Below are 12686 nucleotides of genomic sequence, written 5' to 3' on the forward strand. Positions count from 1 at the left end.
ACCGCTCTGCTCCCCCTCAGCCACTACCTTTGCCACGATGGCCAAATCTTGGCGGTCTATGCTTTTGATAGAAATGGAATGCTACACACGTGTGCCTGTGTGCCTAGCTTTTCTTGCTGGTGTGCCTACCTGCTTTTCTTGCCCGCACTACATTACGAACTTACTCATAAAAACACTATGCAGTGGAGTATAGCTGCAGGTAGCTCTTTTTCATTGCTATATAACGTTTCATTGTGAGATAGACTGATTTATTTAACCATTCTCCTGTTGATAGACATCTGGGTTGTTTGGCAATTATGATGAGCGCTGTGGTTAATGTCCTCCTAGTGGGTGTCTTATTTTAGACATATAAATGCACTGGCTGTATCACAAGGAATGAAATTGCAGGGTCAAAGAGTAGGCAAAGTTCAGATGTAGTAGGAACTTCCTAACTGTTTCCAAAGTGGTTGACAATGTCCCTGGCTCCAAGCTTGGAAGCCCAGCCCCCGATGCTGGGACACTCACACTGTGCCCAGTCTCCTGCCCCAGGGTCAGTGAACCACCCCCACCTGCTGCTTTCTGCCTTCTGTGGCCCTGAGATGGCAATTCCAAGATGGGCTGTCAATACCAAACCTTGTCACCTCCCAAGACAACAGGGCTGTCAATGACATCTCAACAATGGAATTTCTAACTTGCAGGTTTTAAAAGGGGGTTAGCTTTTAGGACCATAAAAATGTGCTTATTGCAAAATATTGGAAAAACTTACAAGTTTAAAGAAGAAAATAAAAATAAAGATCTGTCCCCTCATTCTGGTCCAACAACCTCCACTTGTAACCACTCAAGGGGTCCACCTTGCCCGCTGCCTAGACAGAGCCAATTCATCAACATGGGGGAATTGCAATAGAGAAAGAGTAATTCATGCAGAGCTGGCTGTGAGGGAGACCAGAGTTTTACTATTACTCAAATCAGTCTCCCCAAGCCATTCAGGGAGCAGAGCTTTTAAGGATAACTTTGTGAGTGGGGAGAAGCCAGTGAGCCAGGAGTGCTGATTGGTCAGGGATGAAATCATAGGGAGTCGAAGCTGTCTTCTTGAGCTGAGTCAGTTCCTGGGTGGGGGCCACAAGATCAGAGGAGCCAATTTATCAATCTGGGTGGTGCCAGCTGATCCATCAAGTGCAGGGTCTGCAAAATATCTCAAGCACTGACCTTAGGAGCATTTAGGGAGGGTCAGAATCTTGTAGCCTCCAGCTGCATGACTCCTAAACCATAATTTCTAAGCCTGTGGCTAATGTGAGTCCTATAAAGGCAATCTAGTCCCCAGGCAAGAAGGAGGCTGCTTTAGGAAAGGGTTGTTATGTTGTCTTTGTTTCAACTATAAACTAAGTTTCTCCCAAAGTTAGTTCAGCCTAAGCCCAGGAATGAACAAGGACAGCTTGGAGGTTAGAAGCAAGATGGAGTTTGTTTAGTTAGATCTCTTTCACTGTCTCAGTCATAATTCCGCAAAGGCGGTTTCACGTGACATTTTAGTGTATTTCCTTCCCATGTTTTTTCTCCTCGCATATATAGACACATGATTGCAGCTAACTTGTATAACATATGATACTCCAGGCACTACTTTTTTTAACCCATTCAATTTATATCAACTCATTTATTTTTTCATAACACTCCATTCAAATGACTACTATCATTATTATTGTTATTGATTTTTTTGAGACAGGGTCTTGCTGCTAGCCAGGCTTGAGTGCAGTGGCGAGATCTCGGCTCACTGCAACCTCCACCTCCTGGTTCAAACTATTCTTCTGCCTCAGCTTCCCAAGTAGCTGGGATTACAGGCGTGTGCCACCACACCCGGCTAATTTTTGTACTTGTAGTAGAGATTGGGTTTCACCATGTTGGTCTGGCTGGTCTTGAACTCCTGGCCTCAAGTGATCATCCACCTTGGCCTCCCAAAGTACTGAGATTATAGGTGTGAGCCACTATGCCTGGCCCAAATGGCTACTGTTATTATCCTCACTTTACAGATGAGGAAAAAGAGGCTCAGAGAGGTGAGGTGACTTGCCTAAGGTCACACAGCTCTAGAGCAATGATTTTGCTTTTAACAACTGCACTGTATGTCTCCCCAGTCTTGTTCTTATTTACCTGGAATCAGGAGGATGGAGAATAGCGTTGATCATGGGTTTGGGAGTCACAGCTTTAGAGCCTGGGAGGCCCCCAGCTTCCTAGATCCCTAGGGTCAGGCTCCGAAGGGCGCTTCCTGCTCTCTGTTCACACGTCTGACTCTGGGGGCCCAGCCCCAGGACACTGATCATGGGGAACCACCTGACCTCCTCACCACCCCCACCCCTGTCCCAGCGCCCCAGCAAGAAAGGACTCAGGTTGGGCGTTCACCTGTCCACAGCCAGGTGCCTTCCAGCTCAGCGGCTGAAGATAAAAATCTATTAGCTGCCAAGAGGATTGCTGGGAAAAGCCAAGCCGTGATTCATAGGGTAATAAATAGAAAGACAGTCCCGGCCCCGGGGCTGCATCTTCCTTGCATGCTGATCCCGCATCTGTGGCACTTCCCAGCCACCCCAGGGGGACGCTGGCACCCGAGGTAGGCTGTGGCAGGCTCACTCCTGTGCAGCAAGAGCTGGCCTCCCGGAAACCAGGGGGAGTCTCCAGAGCATGTATAGGAGACCTGCCCCGCCCAGCACACACGCTCCTTCACTCCCAGGTCAGCATCCTGGGGCCTCCGTGTCCTTGTCTGGACAATGGGTGTAAAAAGCCACATTTCATCACAACAAAGCCAGCACTGATGTCAGCTGCACCATGTTTTGTCCTGTTATGGTCTTAATGTTGGTGTCCCCAACATATGTTGAAATCCCAGCTCCTAAGTTGATGGGTTTAGGAGATGGCGCCTTTGTGGGGGTGATTCAGTCACGAGGGTGGAGGCTTCATGAGTGGGATTAGTGCCGTCATAACAGAGGCTCTCACGAGACCCCCGTCCCTTTCACCGCGTGAGGACACAGTGGGAAGACGGCCATCCATAAGCCGGAAAACGAGCCCTTCCCGGACACCCAATCTGCCTTGATCTTGGACTTCCCATCCTCCAAAACTGCGACAAATAAATTTCTACTGTTCATAAGCCACTCAATCTATGGTATTTTGTTGTAGTGATCTCCAGGACGTCCCTAGGAGTTGGCGCTGCCAACTGGTGTTTAAAAGAATTAAGACAGAAGCGAAGGACGAGGAAGAGCCAGCCAAGCAGACATCTGGGGGGAAGGCGTGCCAGGCTAGGGGGACAGCAAGGGCAAAGTCCTGCGGCAGAAACAAGTCAGTGGGTCCGAAGAACAGAGGGAAAGCTATTGGGAACGGAGCAGAGGGGATAGAAGAGAGGTCCGCGATAAGATGGAGGGGTGGGTGGGGCCTTGAAAGTCATGGTAATGCATGCAGATTTCTTCTAGAAGCAACGAGAGCCTCTGGAAATTGAAGGCAAGGCTGCGCATTGTCTGACGGATGATGGCCAGTGTTGCTTTGACTGTCCTCTGGGGATCTCACTGCAGGAGGCAAGGGCAGCACCAACTCCTAGGGGCGTCCTGGAGGTCGCTGTCATCACGCTGGGCCTGTGGTGAGTGCTCAACCCATGATGGTCAGGGTGGATATTGCTGTGATATCATGGTTGCCAACAGGCCCTTTCCATATGCCAGCAGAGGCTCATCCCAAATCTCATCCCCCAAAGCTCAGAATCCGGGAAAAGTAAGATACTTTAATTCCTCCAAGTAAGGGGTCCCAGGTCCGAGACCCAAAGAAGACTCTGGGACCTCAGGGGAGGAGGGGGTCAGCTGGGACCGCCCTCCACTAACACCCCTTCCCACACCTTGGAATGCACCTCAGGCCCAGAAGGACTAACTGAGTTGACATCCCCAATTCACCCCAGGCCTTCTCTCAATGCCCTAGAAAAGCTACCCATCTGTCTGCCAAAATCTCTGCATCTCCCCAGCCAGGCAACTCCCAACCCATTTACCAACTGGAAAGGATCCTTGGCCCCCAGCTACTGTTCCCTGCTCAGAACTCTCAGTGAATCTTGGCTGCAACTGCCACCTACTTGACGTCTGTGAGTGAATATTCCATGTCGCCCCCACTGAGTTTCCCCAGGTCAGAGACTGCTGAAACTTGCAGGGAACTCTGAGATGGCCAAGCTCAGGGTTGGCGAATGCATAGCACTTTCCCTGCCTACACCTAGGCAGACATCAGAAATCAATCCCAGCTCTCTCTCCCATTGAGCTTGAGCATTGCCTGAGAATCCTCAGCCTAGACCTTCGTGCAATCTAGGAATTGGCACAGGATTAAAGCTCCTGGCTGTGCCCAGTCTAGCACAAAGCCCTCATTTCGTAAGTGGGGAAACTGACGCGCAGTAACAGGAAGGGACTAAAATTCAGGCCCCTTGACTTCCAGCCAACAGTCTCTTTCCTCGAGGGCAAAGGGACATCTATCATTTATGTTCTCCCTGCGGGATGTGGTGAAGAGGTAGTGTACAACAGAGATTTGTTCAACGAATAACAAGAATGAAACAAACAAAAAACAAGGAAAGAAAGAAGAGAGTTTAAGATGCAATAGGTAAAAACTGGCTCGGGTGTGAGAAAGAAACCCATGACATCGTGTTGCTAGACGTTTAGAAAAGTTGCTAAGGGAAATTTTTAGAGTGTCTTTCCTTGCAGAACTTTAAAAATAGTCCTGAAAAAAAAAAGTAGTCCTGATTAAGTGCCCATCTGCCTGGGAGCCTCCTGCGGAATGCTGGGTGTGTTATTCACTCATAGTTGACAAGTGTTTGTTGAACATCAACTATATGCTGAGCATAAATCAGTCATTGAATTAAAAAGCAAAAATAACAGCTAGAATCTGTATCTCTCTGAGTTAGAGATCTTTGGCTGCAAGCAACAGAAACCAAGTCCAAAACTCAAGCACAAAGGGGGTTTGGGGAAGGAAAGAGGATGACTCACAAAAATGACAGAACAGCTCAACTCGGCTCGCCTGGGCACTGCCTGTGGCATGAATCATCTCCCTGCTATTTCTTCATATTTTCCCAGATTCAAAATCTGGGTAAGAGAGGCTGCTGGCCTCACTTGGGTCAACTCTTGATCAGGAGAAGGTGGAGCTCCTTGATTGGCAGCTCTTTGTTTTAGCCCAGGTTACCTGGAGCACAGAGGCTGAGGCAGGGTTTCCTGGCTAATGCTATTCTGATGGGGTGCAAGCTTAGGACGGCAAGAATGAGAGCAAAGGGACAAACAAGGTGACGGGCCTCTGAGATGGTCATGGCATCACATCAAGCACAGCTGGACAGTGGGTCACATGAGACTGTGCTAGCTTCCATCCACCTCCTACGTCTCATGGGTCAGAGCTCTGGGAAAGCCACAGCCAACATTCCACAGCACAGAGCTTCATCTGCTCCAGAAGGGAGAGGGAAACAGCACCTCCATGGGCTGGGTCAAACCAAGCCTGGGAACTAAATGACTGCACGGCTCCTTCTTGGCGGGTGTATTAGTTATCCACTGCCACGTAACAAAATATCCTAAAACCAACCATAAATATATGTGATCTCACACAGTTTCTGTGGGTCAGAGATTGGAGAGCAGCTTAGCTGGGTGGCTCTGCTCTAGGGTCTCTCACGAGGGTACAATCAGGGTATCAGCTGGGGCTGCAGTCACCTCAAGGCTTTATTGAGGCAGAGACACCCATTTCCAAGATGGCGCACACATGTGGCTGCTGGTGGGTGTATTCATCAGCTCGGGCTGCTGTCACAAAAGACCACAGGCTGTGTGGCTTCAACAATAGACATTTATTTTCTCACACTTCTGGAGGCTGAAAACTCCAAGATCAAGGGTTAGCAGGTTTGGTTTTCCCTTCTGGGGCCACGAATGTGTTCTGGAGCTAGCTCGCGATGATCTGGAAGTCCCCAAGCACACGGTGGAGGCACTTAATGTCACTGAGCTGTGCACTTTCAGATGGTTACGATGGAGAATTTTATATCATGTATATTTTCACACACACACACACACACACACACACAATCTGCATCAGGGGTTTGGGGATCATGTCTCAGCTCTGCCACTAAATGAGTTTGTCTTTGAGAAAGTGACTTTCTCTCCCTGGCCTTGGTTTCTCTCCTCCCACTCTCCAATCTTCTGATGGGCCTCCCATTGGCCAAACCCAACCAGGAGCCAGAGAACAACGGGATCAGGGTCAGTCCCTGGGGGTCACAGATCTGGCGGACAAGATTGGAGAGTGGCTTGGACAAGCAAGCTTACGGGGGAACCACCATGTTACCCTAGAAATAACAGGCCAAGAAGAGAAGCGACATCTTCTGGTGTTTGATTTGCTTGCCTCTGGCTAAGTGCCTGTCTCCTTAGCCCCTAGCTCCCTCTTTGCCCAGAGAGAGGCTTCCTGCAAAGTGCTGAGCCAGCGCCACCCCGCCAGATGCCAACAGGAATTTCTTAAGCATATGTGCCACACCAGCTCCATTCTCAGCACCACACCCACTGCCAGCGCCTGCAGTCCTTGTCTTGGCTTCTGGCTGTGCAGGGGAGGGTCCCAGCACTGCCTGTTCCCCCCAGGGAGGCTCCAGCCCATCTCGGTTAAACCTCATCTTACCAACCTTTGGGTCTTAAGGCTCTTCACTTGGGATCCAGCACAAGTCAGTCAGTAATTCATTCAACAAACCTTCACAGTGCAAAGTGCCCAAGATGTAGGGGTGTTGGGCAGAAGGGAGGTTCCAGCCTTTGAGGAGCTCCCAGTTCTGCAAGCAGGACAGAGAAGCAAATGCCCCATCCCAGGCAGAGCAACAATATTTAAAAATAAATAATTAGCATTGGGTGCTCACGGTGGCTCACAATTGTAATCTCAGCACTTTGGGAGGCCAAGGCAGGAGAGCGTGAGGCCAGAAGTTTGAGACCAGCCTGGGTAACATAGCAAAACCCTGTCTCTACTAAAACAAACAAACACACAAGCTCAGCTGGGCATGGTGGTGCATGCCTGTGGTCCCAGCTACTCGGGGGCCTGAGGTAGGAGGCTCACTTGAGCCCAGGAGGGCAAGCCTGCAGTGAGCCGAGATCGTGCCGCTGCACTCCAGGCCGGGCGGCAGAGCAAGACCCTATCTCTAACAATAAAAATAAAAAATAATAGTTCAAGTTGAGGCTCCCTGAGTGCCTGTTGTACACCAGGCTCCTTACCTGTGTCAGCCCCCTTCATTCTGGGGATGGTACAGTTGTCACACCCACTGCTGTGGTCTGAATGTTCGGGGTGCAGCAAAAATGCACAGTTGGAGCCTAGCACCCAACATGATATTAATATTAGTAGTATCAAGAGGGGCCTTTGGGGGAATGATTAAATCATCAGTGCTCTGCCCTCACAAATGGGATCAGGGCTCTTACAAAAGAGGTTGAAGGGCCAGGCGTGGTGGCAGGTGCCTATAAGCCCAGCTACTTGGGAGGCTAAGGCAGGAGAATCATTTGAACCTTTGGGGGCAGAGTTTGCAGTGAGCCAAGATCATGCCACTGCACTCCAGCCCGGGCAAAAACAGCTAAATTCCATCTCAAAAAAAAAGAGGATGGAAAGAGAGCCCTAGTCTCCTTGCCTTTCTGCCTTCCACCATGTGAGGACACAGGAAGTGCCATCTATGAAGCAAAGAGTGGCCCTCACCAGACACAGAACCTGCTGGCACCTGGAACTTGGCCTCGCCAGCCTCCAGAACTGTGAGGAATACATTTCCATTATTTCTAAATTACCCAGCCTAAGATACTTTGTGATCGAAGCCAGAATGGACCAACACGCTCACTTTACAGATGAAGAGACCAAGGCACAGAGAGGATAAGTAACCTGCTCAACGCCATATCGCCAAGCAATGGCAGTGCCAGGGTTCCAACCCAGGACCTGGGCTCCCGACCTGTGCTCACCAGCACGATCTGGTGCTGCCGTGGTGATTCCAGCGATGGGGGAAACCACAAGAGGAGGAGACCCGTGCCCGACGGATGGGCAAAAATTAGAGGCCAACACCATCAAGAGCTGGCGGCACTGCAGAGAACCGGGGGTTCTTGCTGAACCTGCTCTGCCATTTTGGACATCCGTGCAATATTAGGTACTAAAACTGAAGATCATCCTATCCCGTGAGCCAGCAATCCCACTCCTTGCCATATATTCCCCAGAGAAATGAAATCATATGCCCACATCAAGATGAATTCTCATGGCCGCTTTATCCATAGCAGCCAGGAACTGGAAAAAGAATAAAAAGACCAACAACCCACGGATGTCCATCCACAGGTGAAAAGATGAACAAATCACAGGACAGCCGTAAGACGGAGCCTCGGCAATTAAAGGAAACACAGGACTGATACACACACGTGTGTGGATCTCATGCGAACAAAAAGCCAGACGTGGTGCAGTGGCTCAAGCCTGTAAGCCCAGCACTTTGAGAGGCTGAGGTAGGCCAGCACTTTGAGAGGCTGAGATAGGACGATCGCTTAAGCCCAGGAGTTTGAGACCAGCCCGGACGACACAGCAAGATCCCATCTCTACAAAAAATACAAAAATTAGCCAGGCGTCACGGCACAGGCCTGTGGTCCCAGCTATTTGGGAGGCCGAGGCAGGAGGATGGCTTAAGCCCAGGAGTTCGAGACTGCAGTGAGCTGTGATTGTGCCACTGCACTCCAGCCTGGGCAACAGAGTGAGACCCTGTATCTAAAACAAAATAAAGTAATAAAAAGAAGAATGCACCATTTGATTCCTTTTTTTTTTTTTTTGAGATGGAGTCTCACTTTGTTGCCCAGCCTAGAGTGCAGTGGCATGATCTCAGCTCACTGCAACCTCCACGACCTCCTTCAAGTGATTCTCCTGCTTCAGCCTCCTGAGTAGCTGGGATTACAGGCATGTGTCACCACATCCAGCTAATTTTTGTATTTTTAGTAGAGATGGGGTTTCACCATGTTGGCCAGGCTGGTCTCGAACTCTTGACCTCAGGTGATCCACCTGCATTGGCCTCCCAAAGTGCTAGGATTACAGGCGTGAGCCACCGTGCCCGGCCTGATTCCATTTTTTTATTCCTAGAAGAGGCAAAACTAGTCCGAAGTGTTAGGGGTGCACGCTTGGGTGGAAAACCTCTAAGGAGAGGCAGGGAAGGGGCTACCACAAGGGGCAGGGGCTTGGTTGGCCCTTGGGGAGGAGGGGAAGGGTAGCTGGGAAGGGGCACATAGGTGGGGGGTACAGGGAGGATCTCAAGGGGGCCATGTTCTACTTCTTGCCCTGGGCGCTGGGAATGGGGGCTAGCTTCATGCATATGCTTTCCACTGACACTGGTGCACTTTGCTCTGTGTGCTCTATTTTAGAAGCAGAAACCCAGGGGCTTTGGCCCTTGGCATTCATTAGGCAATTGGCCTTTTTTTTTTTTTTTTTTTTTTTGAGAGAGGGTCTCACTCTGTCACCCAGGCTGGAGTGCAGTGGCGCAATCTCAGCTCACTGCAACCTCCATCTCCTGGGTTCAAGCAATTCTCCTGCCTCAACCTCTCAAGTAGCTGGGATTTCAGGCATCTGCCACCACACCTGGCTAATTTTTGTATTTTTGGTAGAGATGGGGTTTCGCCATGTTGGCCAGGCTGGTCTCGAACTTCTGGCCTCAAGCAATCCACCTGCCTCAGCCTCCCAAAGTGCTGGGATTATAGGTGTGAGCCACTGTGCCCAGTTACGGAACTTTTTAATTGAGTCCTTACTATGTGCAGGTGCTGAGGCTAAGGTATTAGGGACACAGGGAGAGCAAAAAAGATATGACCTCCATCCCCAAGGGGCTCATGGACAAGCAGGACAGATGGACGTTAAACAGATAAACACACATGATTGCAGATTGCAGATTGCTTCACGACAGCTGCTCCAAGTCAGTGAGGGAGCTTTGGGACGGGCCGCACATTCTCCTTACAGGGAGATCTGTTTGAATGGGTCAAAGAGAAATAGTGGCCAATGCTTCTCTCTCCTCCCCCACGATTGTATATTCTATATACTTTTCTTAATTCCATTCTTATCAGCAGCTCTGTGAGGAAGATATTATCTCTATTCCCATTTTACAGATGGAACTGAAGCAGAGAAAGCTCACGTCGCTTGTCCAAAGTTACTCAGTTCAAGTGGCAGAGCTGGGATTTGAACCTAGGTAGTCCAGCTCCAAAAGCCCTAAGCCTGACTCTCGTCTGCCCCAGAGGGAGTGGCCTGGGGAGGCTGAAATGAATAGGATGCACGAGGCCAGTGTCACGGACTGGACGTGACCCCCAAGACGTCTAGTTGAAATCCCAGCCCCCACACGAGTGTTATTAGGATGGAGGCTTTGGGGAGGTGATTGGGTTAAAGTCATGAGGGCGGAGCCTCCGGGATGGGCTTAGTGTCCTTATAAGATCCAGCACCTCCACTCTCTCTAGGGGCACGCACTGGTGAAAGGTGGGGGGAGCACACAGGGAAAGGTGCCATTTGCAAGCCGGGAAGCGGGCCCTCACCAGAATCCAGCGTTTTTGGTATCCTGATCTCACACTTCGAGCCTCCAGAACCATGAGAAATAAACGTCTGTTGTTTGAGCCTCCCAGCTGATGGTATTTTACCACAGCAGCCCAAGCTAAGACAGCCAGGAAAGCAGGGACTAGCAGGGAACAGCACTGCCCTGGAGGGACCGGCATGTACTAAGGCCCAAGCTGCAAGCAGCGCGGTGGGGGAGGGAAGGGGCTAAAGACTGAGCACAGTGCAGGATGTGGGGCTGGGGGGGAGGGGGCGGCAGACAGGGGTCCCCACCCAGCCCCAGGGGGGCCAAATGCGGAGCTTTGAAGCTGCCCTTGATCCTAGCCCCACTGCAAGTCAGGTGTCATGAGAGTTCCTTGGCCGTTGCCGGCATGAAATGGAGTCATATGTAGTTGATTCTCACCTGCATGGAATTCTTTCCCCTTCTCCTTTAAGTCCTAAGGAACAGGCTTCAAACCACGGTGTCGTGAAAAACCTAATTGCAATCGTGCTGGCCTACGAGGCCCCCAAACCTCCTGCTTCCTAGAACATCTGTGGGTGCACACAGAGCCCTTCCTGCAACTTGCCTTGGGCGCTTCCCTAGTCTCCAGGGCCTCCGGAGGGGCCCCGCCTCCCAGAATCGGGGTGTCTACCTCGCCCACCCCAGCCGCCCGCCTGTGGAGGGAGCAGCAGCTTCACGTTCACACCCCAAACTCCACAACCCCTAATTAGACACAGGCACCGCGCGAGCGGAGATGGTGGGTGAGGTTCCTGTTTAGTGAAAGTGTCATTTCATTTCTCTCCCTGCTTTTGAAACTCGCTGCTGGTAACACAGATCGGAAAAAAGAGAACGCCCACAGAAACCCGAGCGCGGGGGCAGGGTGGGCGCGAAGCAGCGAGTACACACACACACACGCCGCGTGCTCACGTGGCTGGGCTCCCCACGCAGACACACACCGCTCCCCTGCCTGGGCGGAGAGCCGGGGCCCAGGAGCCAGACATCCCGGATTCAAATCCTGCCTCATGCAAGGGGATTGGCCACTCTCGGCCTGCAGTTCCCCAACTGTACAGTAAGGAGGACTATTTAGAATGCCCCCTCCCCCCAACTCTTCTACCTGGCTCTGTGTCCCCTGGGGCTGACCCACATAGGCTGCGTCAACAGACTCCGACCTGCCGGCCTCTGGCTGAGGTTGACCAATGGGAATCACCGGCAGCAGATGAAGGGCAGACAGGAGGAAGTAGGGGCAGTCATCCCCCGGCTCTTGCCCACCAGGGCTGAGGTTTGGGAGTGGCTGTGTCCCTCTCCTGACATCACAGCTCCTTTGGGCAGCGCTTTTTTATTTTTCTTTTTGAGGCAGGGTGTCACTCTGTAGCCCAGGCTGGAGAGCAGTGGTGCCATCATAGCTCACTGCAGCCTCAACCTCCCAGGTTCAAGCAGCTTTCTCACCTCAGCCTCCCCAGTAGCTGGGACCACAGGTGCACACCACCACACTTGGCTAATTTTTTGATTTTTTTGTAGAAACGGTATCTTGATATGTTGCCCAGGCTTGTCTCGAACTCCTGGGCTCAAGCGATCCTCCCATCTTGGCCTCCCAAAAGTGCTGGGATTACAGGCGTGAGCCACTGTGCCTGGCCTAGCCTGTTCTTGCAACTGCCTGTATCAGTCTTCTGTTGCTGCTGTAACAAATGGCCACAGACACAGTGGCTTCAGGACACACATTTATCATCTCCCAGCTCTGGAGGGCAGAAGCCCTACATGGGTCTCACTGGGTTAAAATCAAGGCATCAGCAGGTGTGCTCCCTCTGGAAGCTCTAGGGAAGAACCCGTTTCTTGCCTTTTCTGGCTTCTGGGGGACACCTGCCCTCCTTGGATTATGGTCCCTTCCTCTGACTTCAAGGCTGGCAGTGTAGCATCTTCAAATCTCTCTGACTCTGACCTCCTCCTTCCACTATTAAGGACCCCGGTGATGACACTGAGCCTACCTAGGTAATCCAGTATAATCTCATCTCAGGGCCAGCTGATTAGCAATCTCAATCCATCTGCCTCCCTATTTCCCCTTGCCATGTAATCTGACATAGTTGCAGGTTCCAGAAATTAGGATGCGGACATCTCTGCAGACCATTATCCTGCCTCCCACCTGACCCTCACTGGTTCTAGGCTCTATCCACTCTCCTGCTCCTTCAGGATTAGGACTACTAAGGGGGTCCCA

The sequence above is a fragment of the Pan troglodytes genome, chromosome 10 (genome assembly GCF_028858775.2).
Source record: "Pan troglodytes isolate AG18354 chromosome 10, NHGRI_mPanTro3-v2.0_pri, whole genome shotgun sequence".
In the NCBI taxonomy this organism is placed as follows: domain Eukaryota; kingdom Metazoa; phylum Chordata; class Mammalia; order Primates; family Hominidae; genus Pan; species Pan troglodytes.